At 44.0% G+C, this 19,902-nt stretch overlaps 1 protein-coding gene across 8 annotated transcripts in view; it reads right to left on the bottom strand.

Annotated features, from left to right (window-relative positions):
• LOC103159765 overlaps positions 1–19,902 on the bottom strand; it is a 183,832-nt gene that overhangs the window by 128,567 nt on the left and 35,363 nt on the right. For 2 of the 8 annotated variants that reach the window (XR_004771357.1, XR_004771358.1), the window contains one exon: positions 14,053–17,326. The exons of the other annotated variants lie outside the window; for them this stretch is intronic. The gene's annotated coding sequence lies outside the window, so the exon portion shown is untranslated. Of the gene's footprint in view, positions 1–14,052; positions 17,327–19,902 lie in introns of those variants that run through there. 8 annotated transcript variants of the gene reach the window in all.

Below are 19,902 nucleotides of genomic sequence, written 5' to 3'. Positions count from 1 at the left end.
ATTGTGGCAAGCTGCTCTTGCCTGGACTGCTTGACAGTATGTTGTATAAACTGGACATGCAGGACCCACAGGAAATTGACTGTTGAACTTTGTCACAACAAGGCAAGATGGTTCTTCAGAGTTCCTGCTTCACAAAACAAACTGTCAGACATTCTGCAGGACACAGAGAAAAGTGACTGACAAACTGCCAATATAGGTGGGACAGTCTTTCAAATTTCCTGCTTCACTGAAAAGTCTGCCAGCTACTATGAGCCTGTAGGCTAAAGATAGATGCCCTTAACATTGCAAAGAACTTTGGGTGACTGTACAGACACTCAGATGTCTCTGTCATTTCTAGAGTTTTTAGAAGTTGTTTGCAATGCACTTAAATGATACTATAACCTTCTGCTGCCTTTGATGGAGTTGAAGGCTGGATAGTAATAGTTGCAGTTTTCCTTACATATGATAGAAAGTAAGTTATGTATAAAACTTTGCATTCGCTAAGGTAGGTAATGTATTTTCTTTGAATTTACTAAATGCAAATGGACCGAATATTGTAATTTAATTCTTGAAAACTGTTTTTGATGTATATAGTTTTACTATGTTGAAGTTAAAACCTTTCTTTTTATTTAGACAAAATGGGAAATTTGGGGGAATATTATTGTAAAGTGTGTGACTTTTGTTTATGCTGCATTTGTTTAACTCTGTGAAGCTGTGCTACTGTGCCTGTTTAAAACACCTGGTGGAAAATGGTTGAAAGACACTTGAGAAAGTGCTCAACATCCTTAGCCATCAGGGAAATGCAACTCAAAACCACTCTGAGATACCATCTTACTCCTATCAGAATGGCTAAAATTAATAACACCAATGACAATCTATGCTGGAAGGGATGTGGAGAAAGAGGAACTCTCCTCTATTGCTGGTGGGAATGCAAACTTGCACATCCACTTTTAAATCAGTATGGCAATTTCTCAGGAAAATGGGAATCAGTCTACCTCAAGATCCAGCAATTCCTCTCTTGGGCATATACCCAAAGTATGCACACTCATACAATAAGAACATATGTTCAGCTATGTTCATAGCAGCATTGTTTGCAATAGCCAGAACCTGGAAGCAACCTAGATGCCCCTCAACTGAAGAATGGATGGAGAAAATGTGGTACATTTGCACAATGGAGTACTACTCAGCAGCAAAAACAAAACAAAACAAAACAAAACAAAACAAAACAAAACAATGGAATATTGAAATTCGAAGGCAAATGGATGGAGGTAGAGGAAACCATCCTCAGTGAGGTAACCCAATCACAAAAAGATAAACATGGTATGTACTCACTCATTTTTGATTTTTAGACATAGAGCAAAGGATCACTAGTCTACAATCCACACTACCAGAGGAGTTGGAAACAAGGAGGATCACAAGAGAAGATTGTAGAGTCCCTCGATGAAGGGGATGGGGACAAGAACCCCTGACCAAAGTGGGAGCCGGGGGCAGGAACAGGAAGGAGAGCCTTCATCCTGTTGCTGTTCGAGGCAGAGGCTAATACCCACAGCTAAGCACTGAACCACACCTCTGGAATTCAGTTGGGGAGAGGGAGGAGGGATGAGCAAAGGAGCTAAGATGGGGCTGGAGAGACCTGCAGAAACAGTGGACCTGACCTACGGATAGCATGGAGACCCTTGTCATAAAGCTGGAGAAACAGTATTGGACCAAACCAGGCCCTCTGAATGTGAGTGTCAGCTAGGAAGCCAAGGCAGACTATGGGACCTCTAACAGTGGAGCCAGTCTTTATCCCTAGAGCACAATGGACTTTAGGAGCCCATTCCCTATGGAGGGATACTATTGCAGGAAACAAGCCAAACTAAGGCCAAACATTCATAACTAAGAATAAGCCTTCATGAGTGATTTATTTGGGAGATGGGTGGTGGTCCCCCTTAAAAAGAAAAAGGAGCAAAAACATCACACAACAGACCCTAACTAGCATTGTTTTTGTTTTTTTGTTTTTTGCTGATAGCATGCTCAGCCCCTGCTGAAAGTGGAGGCTCCCTGGAACCACAATCTGAGGATATGAAAATAAAACCCTTATTTCAGCTGCTACTTGCACACCAGGTCCTGGGGTACAGTCCCATTCCATTTCTTTGGGCTTGCCCATCAACAATTATGATCTCACTGTGTGTGAACAACAGCTCCCTGTACCTGAAGCACCCATACCTACTCAAGATATTTGGTACTATTTCCTTTTTCCAAAGAACACAAAGTCCCTCTAAGACATCAATTTTCTTTATTATGTACATCCCAGCCATCTACCCATTTCTGAGGCCATGCACAAACACAAAGGTAGGCTTTCTGATGAAAGCTCCAGTCCTCTTGGTGCCTTCCAGGATGCCAGTACCACAACAAACCACTAATACTTCTTTTTACTGCAATTGGGGCAACTTCAAAAGAAACTCACAACTTACCTTCATCTTTATCCCCAGAGCATAGTACACAGTGGGAGCCAGAGACAAAGTAAGTATAGGTATCAGGAGAAGGAAGGTGTTTCAACACCTGGCCTTGTGTGTGTGTGTGTGTGTGTGTGTGTGTGTGTGTGTGTGTGTGTGTGTGTCTTTGTACATGTCCAATGAGGCTAGACCTCACTAGATTCATGGGAATTACCACTTTGTCTAGTGAAATGCTCTTCACTACCTAACAGGAAACCATGTGTCTTTAAGGAAAACCTGCAGAGGACCACCTCATCATTGTTGAACCTTTCTATACTACCCAAAGGAAAGGGGCAGCTCTCCCTTCTTCCTTCAGACAGCTGTCTGCCATTACTTCAAAGTCTCCATCTCTGCCAGCTCCCAGCTGGTGGAGCCATTCTCATGATGGCAAATAAGCTCCTTTGTGAGAGGCCTTCCCTGACTGTTCACAGTCCCGAGGCCAACCACTCTTATGGACTGTTTCTGTAACCTTCCACATATTTTCCAGCCAAAGATCCTGGCCACCGAGCATAGACAACCAACCTTTGATAGGATTGGATGCCACTCCTCTGTCATTCCCGTACTACCTGGCAGATACACCCACTGTCCTTCTCCTGAGAGAAGAGTTCATAAATGGCACACACTTTAGATAACAGCCCTTCATTTTATGAACTTAGAGCTATGTTCCACATTTACTAGAGGCAGGATGCTCTGAGTTCTGGATCCTTTATTGCCTTCCTTTCTTTGCCGGATGGACACACATGCGCGCGCACGTGCGCGCGTGAGCGCGCTGATGCACACACATGCACACATACAAGCACACGACAGTTCTTATGTCACAAGCTGATCACAGACAGGCTTCCCACTTAGGGTAGATATAGACATCACCCAGCGGAACAAACCTGTTTTGACCTTGAATTTGGTATTCTCTGGGAATCTTGAGCAGGGTAGCCCAGGAAGGAGAAGACTCTAAGTGTGGTGACCTGCCTGTGAGTCAGTTTTATGGTTGAGTTTGGCCAGGGGAGCAATGCTAATGAAGCCAGTCCCTGTGACACCTCTTCTGTCTCCCTTTGACCTTCCCTGCTTGACTATGGCTACCTTTCACCAGAGTCACTGTAAGGAAGCCCACTGCCTTCTGTTCCATACCGCTTCATATCCACTGGGTTCACATAGAAATGGTGCCCTGCCCTCAGATCACAATTTGAGTTAGTCTTCAAACCCTAGGATTGTGTTGGGGGCCTGCTTAGGTTGCTGTAGCCTTGGCTAACATATACAGGACATTGAATTCCACCTGCAGGACTTCTGAAGGACAACAAAATAGAAAGGAAAAGAGAAAGCCAAAATATGGAAAGACAGAAAGAAAGCAAGGGGAGCTGGAGAGAAAATGAAGCGAAGAGAACACAGTGCAGATGTCAGCCTGGGAGGGAAGAAGGGAGGGAATGATGAAGAAACAATAAGGAAGGAATGAAGGACTCACAAACAAGGTGGTGGAATATCTTGGGGAGCCCCAAACCCACTGGAAAAGGCAAGAAATCCCAGAGCATTGTCTGATTATAGGAAATGAGAAGTATATACACCTGGTGATCACCTCCCCCAACACATACTCCCCCCCAAACTGAAATGAACCCAAACCCCAAAGAGGCAAGGACCTTGAGAATGTTCATATGTACTCACACAGACTCTGTTTTGGTAAGGGGGACAAGATGGAGTCACAAGCAAGTTGCCTGTTCCTCTCAACCCTGCCAAATATCACAAGATCTCCAAGGTACTCCTATGCAGCTGAGTAGCCTTGGGAACTGGCAATGGCTGGTGATCTCACCATGGGTTTCCTGGATGCTGGCTTATCCCAGGATAAGCTGCCTGGAGCCATATTCCAAATAATGTTTGGATCAGAGGCTCCTATATATTCCCTATTTCCTCACAGAAATAAGGATAGAAAATTGGCCCATAGATGATCACAACCCACCTCACTGCCTGGAAGAACCATTCCATCAGGCAAATGTGGTCAGGACCATCAGAAGTCATCTTGATGCTGGGGGTCAAAGGTGACCCACAGAGTGTCCAAACCTGCCATTGGTATACAGACAAAGTACTGCCGTGCTACAACCAAACTTGGGTTACCTGATCCCAACTGCCAATGCTCTCATACCAGGCTCCTTACAGAGGGTATAGGCAGGTGGAATGCGGGAGACAATCACCTTGCAATAGGTTCATACTTGGCAAAGGAGGCTTTGGGGAATGCAGAGTACACGAAGAACACAGGAAATTTCCCTAGTAAAAGCTCTAGTTCCTTAAACCATAGCCAAGAGTCAGAGAAGACAGGACATCTACCACCCAAATCCTTTGCTCTTCTTGTTCAGACACATCAAGTTGTGTAGTTCAAGACACCAGCTGTACATTTCAGAGGATACTGTTAGCCAGCTTCAAAGGCTCAGGAGAGTTTCTGGCTTGATTCTCAGCCTCTGCTGAAAGACTAGGCTCCTCAGGACCTTGATTTGGGAATGATAAGAATAACAAAGGAAGAACTCTTGCTATATATGAGATGCTACTTGCCTACAAGGCTCTGGGCTGGGGTTGCAAACCGTTTCTTTGGGCTCACCCAATGGCGATTGTATCTCGCTCCTGCTACACCAAATCTTTATAGCCAAAATGATATTTGCGACTGTTTCTTTTTTTCAAATGGACAGGAAGCAGACTCTCCTAGACATAAAATTTGATCATATGTATCCAGCAAGGAACACATTTCTGTAACACTGCACATACACAAAGGAAGGATCTCTAATGGAATTTTTTTCTTTTTTTATTTCATTAGAAACAAGCTTCTTTTACATGTCAATTCCAGTTCCCTTTCCCTCCCCTCCTTCCCCGTCCCCCTACCCCCATCCCAACCCCTTTCTGCTACCCAGGAAGGGCGAGTCCTTCCATGGAGATATTCCAGGTCTGTCAAATCATTTGGAGCAGGGCCTAGACCCTGTCCTGTGTGTCTAGGCTGAGAGAGTATCCCTCCATGTGGAGAAGGCTCCCAAGTCCATTCCTATACTAGGGATAAATACTGATCCATTACCATGGGGCCCATAGATTGCTGAGCTCCTCACTGACACCCACATTCAGGGGGTCTGGGTCAGTCCCATGTTGGCATCTCAGCTATCATTCTGGAACCATGAGCTCCCCCTTGTTCAGGTCAGCTGATTCTGTGGCTTTCACCAGCCTGGTCTTTACCCCATTGCTCATCACTCCTTCCTCTCTGCAACTGGATTCCAGGAGTTCAGCTCAGTGTTAAGCTGTGGGTGTCTGCCTCTGCTTCCAACAGCTACTGGATAAAGGCTCTAGGATGGCTTATGAGGTAGTCATCAGTCTCATTATGGGAGAAGGGCATTTAAGGTAGCCTCTCAACCACTGCTTAGATTGTTAGTTGGGGGCAAACTCATAGATCTCTGAACATTTCCCTAGTGCCAGATTTCTCTTTAAACCTATAATGGCTCCCTCTATTATGGTATCTCTTTTCTTGCTCTTCTCAATTCTTCCCCTGACTAAAACTTCCTGCTCACTCTTGTCCTCCTCTCCCCTCCTCTTCTCCCCCTCTCTTTCTTCTAGCTCCCTTTTTCCTCCCCCCATGCTCCCAATTATCTCAGGAGATCTTGTCCCTTTCCCCTTCACTGGGGCACCATTTATGTCTCTCTTAGGGTCCTCCATGTTTCCTAGCTTCTCTGGTGGTGTGGATTGTAGGCTGGTAATCCTTTGCTCTATGTCTAAAATCCATGTATGAATGAGTACATACCATATCTGTCTTTTTGTGACTGGATTACATCACTGAGGATGGTTTCTTATACTTCCATCCATTTGCCTCCTAATTTCAAGATTCCATTGTTTTTTTCCACTGAGTAGTACTCCATTGTGTAAATGTACTACACATTTTCTGTATCCATTCTTCAGTTGAGGGGCATGTAGGCTGGTTCCAGGTTTTGGCTATTACAAATAATGCTGCTATGAACATGGCCGAGCAGATGTCCTTGTATAAATGTGCTTCTTTTGGGTATAGGCCTAAGAGTGGAAGGCTGGATCTTGTGGTAGACTCATTCCCATTTTCCTGAGGCACCGCCATACTAATTTCCAAAGTGGCTGCATGAGTCAGCACTCCCACCAGCAGTGGAGGAGTGTTCCCCTTTCTCCACATCCTCTCCAGCATAAACTGTCATTGGTGTTCTTGATTTTAGTCGTTCTGACAGGAGTAAGATGGTATCTCAGAGTTGTTTTGATTTGCATTTCCCAGGTGGCTAAGGATGTTGAGCACTTGCTTATGTGTTGTTCAGCCATTTTAGATTCCTCTATTGAGAATTCTCTATTTAGTTCTGTACCCCACTTTTTAATTGAATTAGTTGGTGTTTTGGAGACTAGCTTCTTGAGTTCTTTGTATATTTTGGAAATCAGCCCTCTGTCAGGTGTGGGGTTAGTGAAGATCTTTTCCCATTCTGTGGGCTACGATTTTGTTTTGTTGACGGTGTCCTTTGCCTTACAAAAGCTTCTCAGTTTCAGGAGGTCCCATTTATTATTTGTTGATCTCAGTGTCTGTACTGCTGTTGTGATGTTCAGGAAGTGGTCTCCTATACCAATTTGTTCGAGGATAACACCTACTTTCTCTTCTAAGAGGCTGAGTGTGGCTGGTTTATGTTGAAGGCTTTGATCCATTTGGACTTCAGTTTTGTGCAAGGCAATAGATATGGATCTATCTTCAGTCTTCTACATGCCAACATCCAGTTATACCAGCACTATTTGTGGAAGAAGCTTTCATTTTTCCATTGTAAAATTTTAGCTTCTTTGTCAAAAATCAGATGTTCATAAGTGTGGGGATTAATATCAGGGTTTTCATTTTGATTCTATTGGTCTACCTGTCTATTTTTGTGCCAATACCAAGCTGTTTTCAGTACTGTAGCTCTATAATAGAGCTTGAAATCAGGAATGGTGATGCCTCTGGCAGTTCCTTTATTTCACAGGGTTGTTTTGGCTATCCTGGGTCATTTGTTTCTCCATATAAAGATGAGTATTGTTCTCTCAAACTCTGTGAAGAATTGTGCTGGTATTTTGATGGGGATTGCTCTGAATCTGTAGATTGCTTTTGGCAAGATTGCCAGTTTTATTATGTTGATCCTACCTGTCCAAGAGCATGGGAAGTCTTTCCATTTTCTGGTATCTTCTTTAGTTTCTTTCTTTAAAGACTCAAAGTTCTTGCTATACAGGTCTTTCACTTGTTTGCTTAGTGTTACCCAAGATATTTTATGTTGTTTGTGGCTATTTTAAAGGGTGATGTTTCTATGATTTCTTTCTCAGCCCTCTTTTTGTCTGTGTATAGTAGGGCTACTGATTTTTTGAGTTAATCTTGTATCCTGCCACTTTGCTGAAAGTGTTTATAGGCAATAGGAGCTCCCTGGTAGAGTTTTTTGGTTAGTTTGGATAAAGGTTTGTCTATCTTGTTGATTTTTCTCCAAGAACCATCTCTTCCTTACATTAGTTCTTTGGATTGTTTTCCTAGTTTCTATTTTATTGATTTCATGCCTCAATTTGCTTATTTCCTAGCATTTACTCCTCCGGCATGAATTTGCTTCTATTTGTTCTAGAGCGTTCGGTTGTGATGTCAATTCTCTGGTGTGACTATTCTCTAGTTTCTTCATGTGAGCACTTAGAGCTATGAACTTTCCTCTGAGCACTGTTTTCAAAGTGTCCCATAAGTTTGGGTATGTTGTGTCTTCCTTTCATTGAATTCTAGGAAGTCTTTAATTTCTTTATTTCTTCCTTGACCCACGAATGGTGCAATTGCACGTTTTTCAATTTCCATGAGTTTGAAGGTCTTCTGCAATTTGTGTTGTTCTTGAATTCTAACTTTAAAGCATGGTGGTCTGATAAGACACAGGGGTTATTCCAATTTTTTTTGTACCTGTTGAGGTTTGCTATGTTGCCGAATATGTGGTAGATTTTAGAATAGGTTCCATGTGGTATTGAAAAGAAGATATAGTCTTTTGTGTTTGGATGGAATTTCTATAGGTGTCTGTTACTACCACTTGGGTTGTGTCTTCTGTTAGTTTCCTTTGTCTCTTTGTTAAGTTTCTGTCTTGTGGTCCTGTCCAGTGGTGAGCGTCAGGTGTTGAAGTCTCCCACCATAACTTGTGAGGTCTTAGGTGTGATTTGAGTTTTAATAATGTTTCTTTTTCAAATGTTGGTGCCTTTGTATTTGGGGCACAGATGTTTAGAATTGAGATTTCTGCCTGATGGATTTTTCCTGTGATGAATATGAAATTACCTTCTTCATCTCTTTTGATTGATTTTAGTTTCAAGTCTAATTTGTTAGATACTAGGATATCTACCCCAGCCTGTTTCTTGGGTCCATTTGATTGGAATATCTTATCCCCCTCTGAGATAATATCTGTCTTTGAAGTTGAGGTGTGTTTCTTGTATGCAGCAGAAGGATGGATTCTGTCTTCGTATCCATACTGTTAGCCCGTGTCTTTTTATAGGCAAGTTTAACACCATTAATATTGAGGGAAATTAAGGACAATTAAGAGTTAATTCTTGTGTATTTTGGATTTGTTTTTGTTGGTGGTATTTTGTGTGGATTTACCCAGATTTTTCTTTTGGCTTTTGGCAAAGTGACATTATCTATTGCCTATGTCTGTGTGAGTGTAGTTAACTTCCTTAAGTTAGAGTTTTCCTTCCATTACTTTCTGTAGGGCTGGATTAGTGGCTATGTATTGTGTAAATCTGGTTTTGTCATGGAATATCTTGTTTTCTCCATCTATATTGATTGAAATCTTTGCTGGGTATAGTAGTCTGGCCTGGCATCCGTGGTCTCTTGGTGTTGGTAGAATATCTATCCAGGACCTTCTGGCTTTCAGAGTTTCCATGGAGAAGTCAGGTGTAATTCTGATAGGTCTGCCTTTATATGTTACTTAGCCTTTTTCCTTTGCTGCTCTTAATATTCTTTCTTTATTCTGTATGTTTGGTGTTGTAATTATTATGTGACATGGGGATTTTCTTTTGTGCTCCACTCTATTTGGTGTTCTGTAGGCTTCTTCTACTTCCATTGGCATGTCTTTCTTTAGGTTGGGAAAGTTTTCTTCTATGATTTTGTTGAATATGTTTTCTGCACCTTTGAGTTGGGGTTCTTCACTTTCTTCTATACATATTATCCTTAGGTTTGATCTTTTCACAGTGTCTCATATTTCCTGGATATTTTGTGTTAGGAATTTGTTGGACTTAAGATTTTCTTTGGTTGATGAATCTATTTCTCCTAGTGTATCTTCAAGGCCTGAGATTCTCTCTTCTATCTCTTGTATTCTGTTGGTTATGCTTGCGTCTGTAGTTCCTGATCATTTATCCATCTTTTCTAATTCCAACATTCCCTCAGACTGTGTTTTTTTATTGTCTCTATCTTGGCTTCCAAACCTTGCACTGTCTGAATTGTTTCCTTCATCTGTTTTATTGTTTTTTCTTGGCTTTCCTTGTTTTCTTTAAGAGATTTTTTGATTTCCTGATTTTTTGCATTGTGTTTTCTTCCATTTCTTTAAGGGATTTTCTCATATCCTCTTTGAGGGCCTCTATCATTTTCATGAAGCTGTTTTTAAGGTCATTCTCTCTTGCTTCATCTGTGTTGGGATCTTCAGTTCTTGTTGGTGTAGAGTTCCCAGACTCCAGTGGTGTCATATTGGTTTTTCTGTTGTTGAATGTGTTTTTATATTGCCTTCTTCCCATTCCTGTTTCCAGTGGGTGCAGAAGGAGTCTCTTCCTCTCCTGGTGGGTATGGGACCAAGGTTCCCTTCTGGTGGTTGCAAACAGGTCCAATACTCTAGATGGCTCTCCTCTTCCTAGTCCCATGGGCAGAGAAAGGGGCTAGGACCCAGGCTGGCAGTCTGGCTGGGCTGGACCCTGCCAGGATGGGATGGGATCCACAGTTCCCAGGCCCCAGGTGGCTCCAAGCAGGGTACCAGAAGGCAGGCCAACACCAGGCCCAAGTTTAACTCGTCCTTTGTGCAGAGAAAGGGTCTATGGCACTGGCTAGCAGTCTCTGGGTGGTCTGGACCCTGCCTGGGTAGGATCCGCAGGCCCCAGGCCTCAGGTGGCTCCAAGCAGGGTACCATTAAAACGTTTTTTTATTTTACATACCAACCACAGTTTCCCCTCCCTTCTCTAGTCCCCTACCATACCCCACCCAACCCCCATCCACTCCTTAGTAAAGTTAAGACCTCCCACGGGAAGTCAAAAAATCTGGCATATAAAGTTAAACAGGATCAACCCCCCCATCAAGGCTGAGCAAGGTATCCTACCATAGGGAATGGGCTCCAAAAAGTCAGTTCATACACCTGAGATAAATCCTGGTTCCACTGCCAGAGGCCCCACACATACTGCCTAAGTCATAGAACTGTCATCCACATTCAGAGGGTCTAGTTCAGTCCTATGCAAGTTACCTAGCTATCAGTACAGAGTCACTGAGCTCTTAGTAGCTTGGGTCAGCTGTTTCTGTGGATTTTCCCCTCATGATCTTGACCCCTTTGCTCATATAATCCCTCCTCCCTCTCATCTGATGGGACTCTGGGAGTTCAGCCCAGTGCTTAGCTGTGGATCTCAGCATCTGCTTCCATCAGTTACTGGGTGAAGATTTTATAATGACAATTAAGGTAGTCATCAATCTGATTACAGGGGAAGGTCAGTTCAGGCACCCTCTCCACTAATGCTTACAGTCTTAGCTGGGGTCATCCCTGTGGATTCCTGGAAGTTTCTCTAGTGCCAGATTTCTTACTAACCCCATAATGGCTCCCTCTATCAAGATTTCTCTTTCCCTGTTCTCCCACTGTGTCCCTCCCCCAACTTGGCCATCCTGTTCCCTTATGTTCTCATCTCACTCCCCTCCCCTCCTCTCCTCTCCTCCCTTCAACCTTACCTCCTCTTCACCTCTGTGCTCACAATTTACTCAAGAGATCTTATCTATTTCCCCTTCCCATGGACAGCCATGCAAGTCTCTCAGGGTCCTCCTTGTTACCTAGCTTCTTGGGGGTTATGGAAACTCAAATGGCTGAAAGATATCTAAGGAATTGCTCAACATCCTTAGCGATCAGATTAATGCAAATAAAAATGACTCTGAGATACCATTCTATACCTGTCAGAGAAACAAAACAATGACATCTTGAAATTTGCAGGCAAATGGATGGAACTAGAAGAAACCATCCTATGAGCTGGCTTTTTGAATCTATTCCCTATGGCGGAATGCCTTGCTCATCCTTAATGCAGGGAGGAGGGGCCTCAACTTGATGTGCCAGTCTTTGTTGACTCCCCATGGGGGGCCTTGCTTTTTCTGGGCAAGTGGGTGGGGGAGGGGTGTGAGAAGGTGAGGAGGGGAGCCGGGAGGAGAGGAGGGAGAGAGAACTGTGGTTACCATGTAAAATGAATAGAAAATTTAAAATAATAATAAAAAAAGAGTTTCTGTGCTCTTGTTGTCTCTTCTCAGCAATAAAAAGCAATATAACAGAAGTTGTAGTTACCATTTAGAGCAAGTTCGGGGTCCCACAGCCCCACATGTGGCCATCAGCATTCAGGCAAAATGTTTAGTCACACCAGGTGTGAGCATTTGCAGTGTCCCCAGGCCATGCATGCATTGCCAGCATTCATGCAAAATGCCTAGTCATCCAGGGTCTTTCATAATCTATGCACAAACACATCGTGGCCATATAATTTATATGCATTCATGACACGCCTAGTTAAGCCCCATGCACAGGTGCTGAGCGACCTCTAAAAGCAGACACATCTACCACACTTCCTCTCTCAATATGTTTCTTCCAGACAGGCCTGCACAACCCCCCTCTTCCCTTTCCCCACTCTATTAATAAAACTGTGTTTTAAATTTTATTTATTTAATTAAGAAACAATCTTATTTTACATATCAATCCCAGTTCCCTCTCCCTCCCATCCTCCCATGTCCCCCATCCACTCCCCAGGGAGGGTGAGGCCTTCTATGGGGGAATCATCAAAGTCTGTTACATCATTTGGGGGAGGGTCACTAATAAAACTCTTAAAGTGGGTTTTGCTGTATATTTTGTGGTCCATTCTAACACACAGTAAATAACAGTTGGTACCAGAGATTGGGGTAGAACTGTAATAGACCTAGCCATATGTTTGTTTGGGAGGAATTTGGGCTTTGGTACTATGGTTTATAAAAGCAGTTGAATACTTTAAGCATTGCTTAATGGACCATACTAGTAGGAGCATATTAGACAATGGTGTTGATAATGATTTGAAATGTTGGAAGCTGGCTCAGGAGGTTACAGAGAAGAATTTTAGTATGTTGCCTAGAAATTGTTCTTGTGATATTTTGGTGAAGAGAGTGACTGCCTTTTGTCCTTGTCTGAAGAGTCTGCCTGAGACTAAATTGAAGTGTTTTGGATTAATTCCATTGGCAGAGGAAATCTCAAAACAGCCTAGTATAGATTCTGTCATGTGGTATTTAGTGGTAACTCTAATGAAGGTTTATAATGAAAACAGGTGCAAGCTGAGCACCATACATTACAAAACATACATTGTGAGGAGAAAAAGAGTATCAGGAAGTGGCATGGACATCCCGTGTTTAAGGAGATAAGCAGATTAAGAAATGAAATCAAGGGAGTGGTGACCTCAGGGAAAGAACTCACCAATCTAAGTTTGTAATTTATGTAAGGGAATTAAAGAAAAGTTTAGAGTCAGGTGTGCTGGTGCACACCTTTAATCCCAGCATTGGTAAGGCAGAGGCTGGTGGATCTCAGATTTTGAGGCCAGCCTGGTCTAAAGACCAAGTTGAAGGATAGCCAAACTTAGGCAGTGAAGGAAAACAGAAAGCTGGTATGGATGTAATTAAACGGGGGGGGGCATGTTCCCGCCCTAGAAAGCAGCAGAACATAGCAGCTTCAGCCTCATGGTTCTGGCTCTAGAGTTAAGGATAGAAGAAAGGAGTTATGGAACAAAGCCACGGAGGCCAGGCATGTGTCAGGGGTCTCCTAGAATGGAGGCCTAGTAGGGAGGCCATTGTGTGAAGCTGTGAAGGTGAAGCCTGGATTGCCTTGGAGAAGCAAAGATGCTATGGGAGCCGAGGAGAGCTGCTACCTGGGAATGGAACCAGCCCAAGAAAAAGAAGTATGATGCAGTACACAAATCTTAACAGAATTGGAGACCTGAAGAGCATTTTGACATTAGACATGGAGGTGCAGAGTTTGGAGTTTGCCCAGCCTGTTTGTGGTCTTGCTTTGGTCCAGTATTTCCTTGCTGTGCTCCCTTCCCTGCATTTTGGAATGGTAATGCATATCCTCTGACATTATAAGTTATAAGTATGTGATAGGCTTTTTAAACTTGGTTTTTACAGGTAATTAGAGTTAGGAGATCGTCATGTGTCTCAGAAGAGACTTTGGACTTTGGCATTGAAATAAGTTTGAGTCTGTTATAGACTATGGGCACTTTTGAATGAATTTTTGGATTATATTATAGTGACAAGTCATTGAGAGCCAGGAAGTGAAATGTGGTGGTTTGAAGGAAAATGGCCCCCAAAGGGAGTGTCACTATTAGGAGGTGTGGCCTTTTTGGAGTAGGTGTGGTCTTGTTGGAGGAAGTGTGTCACTGTGGGGCAGTCTTCTGGTTAAGACGCAGCCAGCACCATGTCTGCTGCACACTGCCATGCTCCCCATCATGATGCCAATGGACTGAACCTCTGAAACTGTAAGCCACCACCTCAATTAAACATTTCCTTTAAGAGTTGCCGTGATCACTGTGACTTTCCACAGCAAAAAAAAAATCCTAAGACATGTAAATGCCCAGTGAATCAACAAGAAGCCTTCCTGTACATAAGGAATGAGCCACCAGAGGACTCTCTTCATTGTTGAGAATTTATCTTCGTCCCAAAGAAAAAAGACCGTTGCCCCTTTCTTATCTAGACAGCCCTGTCAGTGCATCCACATCCTCCATGACTATATTTATGGGCTATATTAATTACATATTAATGGGCTGCCCATCTGAGGGAGCCCTTCTTAATTAAGCTCCTTTGTGACAAATGTGCTCCAATTTCTCACCAGTCCTAGGCAAACCATAACTGTCCTGGCACCTTCCACACACATACTTTCCTGCCAACTCATCCCTAGGTTTGGGAAATCTCATCTTCTGCCATGAGCCAAAGTTGGGACCTATTCTACCCTTATTCCAATGGAGGAACAGTTACCACAAAGGAGGAGGGTGACTCGGTGTTTTCTGTGACTGTTGAGCAAGGTAACTATGGAAAGAGAATTCTCTAAGAGCAGTGGGTTTTGCTAAGCAGGTACTGGCAGTGAAATCATTTGAAGTGGCATCTCTCCTAGCTCACATCTGCCTTCCTTGCTTGACTGTGGTTGTCTCTACTCAGATTCACCATAAGAAAGGACACTGTCTTCCCCTTCTTGCTGCTATACACTCACTTGACTCATAACACAACGATACCCAGCCTTTTCCCCATACTTGTATTTATTCCCTATACCTGTGGATTGTACTGGGAACATAGTTTTGTTGGTGAACCCTTGGAAGATATGTACTGGACAGAACTCCACCAGCAGCAGTCCATGTGGGCAGCAAAAGGCAAAAAACAAACAAACAAACAAACAAACAAAAGAAAGTCAAAAGACAGTAAAGAGAGAAGGGAAAGGGAGAAGATAAAGTAGAGACAGCAGACTGAGGGTCTAAGAGTGGAAGAAAGAGCGAAGAAAGATAGAAGGAAGGATGGAATAGAGGACAAGAAAGGTGGATAGAAGAAGGAAGAGAGTAAAGGAAGGGAAGGACCTAAATATGTGGCCTCTTGTTTGAATTCCTGGTAATTCCCCAAGCCCATGAGAAGAGTCCAGAATCTCAAGGACTATGTCTGGTTCCAAAAATGAGGGGTAGGTACAATATGCATAAAGTAAGACTCCAAGGCCCACCTCTGGCTACACGAAGCCAAGATTGAATTTACCCATTTGGAATCTCATGGCAAATTGTTTCACTTTTTTTTTTTATTCAGAGAAGGGCGGGGGGGAGAGGCCCTGGAAGACTGGTACCTTGACATTGATGGTGCAATACTGCCATCAAGCGGTATTTCTTTACTGTTCCTACCAACACCTCATTGTGCTTTCTTTCAAAAAGTCTGGGGGCGAGGGGTTGAGGAATACATTGTGGACTCTGGTGCCCTGAAGTAATAAGGGCTTCAGATAGCCCCGTCCAACTGACAGGTAAGGGTCTCACCACTGCAATCCCCAAGGCTTGCTCTATCTAGTGCAGAGCAATAACCAGGGCCACACAGGAAGTACAGGCTTGGATATCCCGTGGCAGCCATCGTTGTCAGGCAGGGGAGTAGCTCTCTGTCCAGGAGTCAGCAGCCCTGAAGCAGAAATGTGTGCAAAGTGTGGAGGATCAGAGATGATGGAGTGCCTGTGATTCCATGTTTCCCCATCTTCATGGTTATTTTACAACCTTCACCTGTACTTACCCCTGACCTTGGGATAGACTCTGACCTCAGGATCTCAGATTCTGTAGGTGGGTTTGGGGGGTCTCCAGAAATATAATCAAGAGTTTAGCTATCCCTCAGTCAGTCCTTCTTTCATATCTTCTTCTTTATCCCTCTGTGTCAGTCCATCCTCACTGCATCCCTTCTTTGTTTCCTATTCTCCTTTTCCACTCCCTGCCTCAGCTTTCCTATAGATCCCAAGACCAGCAGCCCTGAGTTACAGTACCTACAATGGGCAGGAGAGTCTAACATCAATTACCGAAATTAAAAATGCCGTACAGTCTTACTTATAGTGAGATCTTATGGATCTCTGTGAGTTCAAGGCCATCAAAGGCTACATGAGAGTAAATCAGTCTAAAAGAGTAACAGAGCTCCTATGTTTAATCCCAGCACTAGAGAGGTATATAAGGAAGAAGCAAAGGGTCCCATGTGGAAATTAGTTTCCAACCACATTAAAGAGAGCATAGCAGTCTAGGATTATCAGTTTTGGTGAGGAGCCATGCAGTCTGGAGATGCAATCTGAGGTTGGGTGCATCACCCATTTGCTCTGAGCATTGGTAGAGGTGAGAACTCTCAGGTGGCTGGCTGGTTTGCTTCTCTGATCCTCAGCTTTAATCCCAATATCTGTCTCTGGGTTTTTATTTTTCATGTGACAGACACAAAAAGAAAGTCTAAATGCAGAAAAGACAAAAAACAAGGAAGAAACTGAACATGAAGCAAAGAGAGCACACGGGGATGTCAGCAGGACAGGAGGAAGGAAGAGAAGAAGGAGGAGTTGAAGGAGGAAGGAAGAAAGGAATGAGGGAATGAAGAACTGACTGACAGATAAATGACCACTAGGTGGCGCATCTCGGGATCTCCAAGCCCATTAACAGAGTTAAGACTCCCAAGGGCGGAGTCTGATTTCACCAAATAGCGGTAAATACAGTTGAGAGTTAAAAAAAAAAAATCAAGAAGCTGGGGATCCTGTTGTGACCACATGCCCAAGAACAGGCTCTGATCCTTGACGCTATGACATATCTGCTCAAAGCTGCTAACTCCTAGGCAGAGGGCTCCTCCCACCCTGACAAATATGGCTGCCACAGGAAATCCAAGCCTGTACTTCTCTGTGTTGCTAGGTGATTGCTCTGGGGTAGGGCGAGCCTCCAGGGCTGGCAAATGGTGAGGTCCTCTCGCCCATTATCTGAATTGGAATAACAGGAGCCCCCTTTGGTTCTGTTTTTGGACCACGGTCCCCATTTATTCCTCGCTCCTTCACTCTAGACTTTCTGACAATGTGCACACTAAGATGGTGGCACAAACATGAAAGCAATTCCGCTTGATGGCAGTGTTGCACCAAGAATGCCAACGGACAATCTTCTAGGGCCCATGCCTCCGCCCTCCTCTGAGGAAAAAAACAGAAAGACACAGATTGATAATAGACTCCAGGATGGCTTTGATCAATCTTGGACAAGTCTGAACACAGATAGGCCTTGGAGATTTACTGCATAAACCCCACTGTTTTCAAACAATTCTCAACAACTGAGAGTCACACTCTCAAGGCATAAGACCCATACAGGAAAACTTAATTGGAATTCTCATCACTATATGCAACAGTCAAGAGAAGCCCAAGAAGTTAAATTTTGGCCAGAAACAAGACCTCCTGCTAAGGATGGCCCTCCCGCTCAGAGCCTGATAGGAACATTCGAATGAGCACATGGGCACAGGGGTAGCACATATAGTGTCCAGGCCTCCCATGAGAGTACAGACATAGGTTGGCCACAATGAAGGTTCTAGTTCAAGGTCACCTGATACCACTAATACCCTCACACATTTGCCTGCTGGCAGAGAGTGTACAGAGGACAGACAATTTGGGCAGTTGACATGAGACAGACAGCCATCCACCAGCCCCCATCCTAGGAGCAGCAATGGCTAATTTCCTGGCAGCAGGAGGATCCAGGGAGGACAGAGGACAAAACTATACGGGAGGTCTCAGTTTTGAGCACTCCGGTTCAGAACTCCATGGCCAAGAGTCAGAGCAGAGAGGACAGATACAGCTTAAACCCTTTGGGGGGTTTTGGCCCAAAACACCCAAGCTGCATCTCTAGACCCTGTCTGTGAATTTAAGGTTATAGTGTCAACCATAATCTACAGTACTCAGCATGTTATGGCTTAGAGGCATTCTCAGCCTCTGCTGGAACTGTAGGTTCTCCAGAATCCTGATTTCGGGAATAGAAAATTAAATCATCCAAATTTAACAAAATTTAAATCCATCTCTGCAGCTACTTGCCTATCAGGACCTGGGCTGGAGATGGAAACCATCACTTTGGACTTGTCTGGCTACCATTATATCAACGTGTTAATCAAATAATCGCTCTTGCCCAAACAGCCATTGCCATTCAAGATATTTTCCAGTACTTGCTTTTTCTGAAGATCTGCAGTCCCTCTTGTATATGGACCCTTCTTTACCGTGTGCATGCAGCCAGGTACAGATGTCTATAACCCTCCATTCACACAGAGGAAAGCTATCTGATGGTATTTACATAGACTCAAGGGCACCAGGACACGTAACAGAGAACCCAGGTCTCTTGGCTCCTGCCACAATGACAGCCCCACAAAGGTCCGCCACACCCTTTCCTCAGGTAGTCCACTGGTGCCACATTTGGGCCAAACTCAAAAGAAATCCACACCTTCATCTTCTTTTCTCCTTGGCATCTGAACACACGGAGAAGGAAAAGGTGTAGGCATCAGGAGTAGGAACACAATTTTACACTCACTCACTCACACACGCACACACACACACACACACACACACACACACACACACTGCCACAATAACATGTCTTTCACAATACAAGCCATGTGGCAGCTAGTAAAATGAATTGGAGAGAACAGAATGGATATGAGAGCATTGGATGGAAGGAGCCGGTGAAAACGGAGAACAGGGAAGAAGGAAGGATGAAGGAAGGATGCCCCGATGGAGAAAGAAGGGAATGAAGGAAAGGACAGACAAACATGTAGCCCTTTGGAAATTCTGGAGATGCTCCAAGCCCATAAACAATACTAGAAACCCAAAAGCCCTATCTGATTCTAGGAAAAAGTGGTACTGATGGGAACTAAAAGAAAATCATGAAGCCATGTACACTGCTGTGCACACAGCTACTTGGGCTGTCTTCAGTCCATGATGGTGGTATGAAGATCTGAAGGAGTCATAAGCAGGTTGCCCACACATCTTCTCCAAAGCAGCTAACTCATGGCCAGAAAGGTCTTTAGGACTCTAACAAACATGGTTGCCACAGAAGTCCAAGCCTACACTTCCTCTGTAGCTCTGGTTATTGCTCTAGGATATCGTAAGCCTCTGGAGCTGGCGGGAGAATGTGCCAACAAGTCACCAGGTCCCTGCATTACTCGAGGACTGGAATGCTGGCTAGAGCTTCCTTTACCTCAGTCTTGGTACCAGAGTCTCCATGCATGCTCACTTCCTCACCTGCAGACCTAGAAATACCACACTGAGGTGTTAGCAGGAACAGGAAAACATTTCCGCTTGATGGCAGTGTTGTACCAAGTATGCCCAGATACCTTTCCCCATGATCTCTCCCTCCGCCCTTCTCTGTGGAAAAAAAAAAACCAAAACAATCAGACCATCTGCTTGCTTTCAAAAGAAATTCCCGACTTCATCTTGGTTCTCCTTGGCATCTGAACACTTGGAGAAGGACAAAGCCAGTGTAATCACCAGCAGAAGGAACACAATGTTACACACACACACACGCACACACACACACACACACACACACACACACACACGTCTTTTACACCAGAAGTGTATGGGAGCACCGCAAATGCAGTAGAGAGAACAGAAAGCAGATGTGAGCGTGAACTGGAGGGAAGGAGTAAAAACGGCTATAGAGAAGAAGGACGGAATAGCGGAAGGACGGGCTGAGTGAGAGAGAAGGGGATGAAGAAAGGACGAAGGACTGACAA

This window comes from Cricetulus griseus, chromosome X (assembly GCF_003668045.3).
Source record: "Cricetulus griseus strain 17A/GY chromosome X, alternate assembly CriGri-PICRH-1.0, whole genome shotgun sequence".
Classification (NCBI taxonomy): Eukaryota; Metazoa; Chordata; class Mammalia; order Rodentia; family Cricetidae; genus Cricetulus; species Cricetulus griseus.
This window is presented reverse-complemented; position numbering and strand designations above follow the sequence as displayed.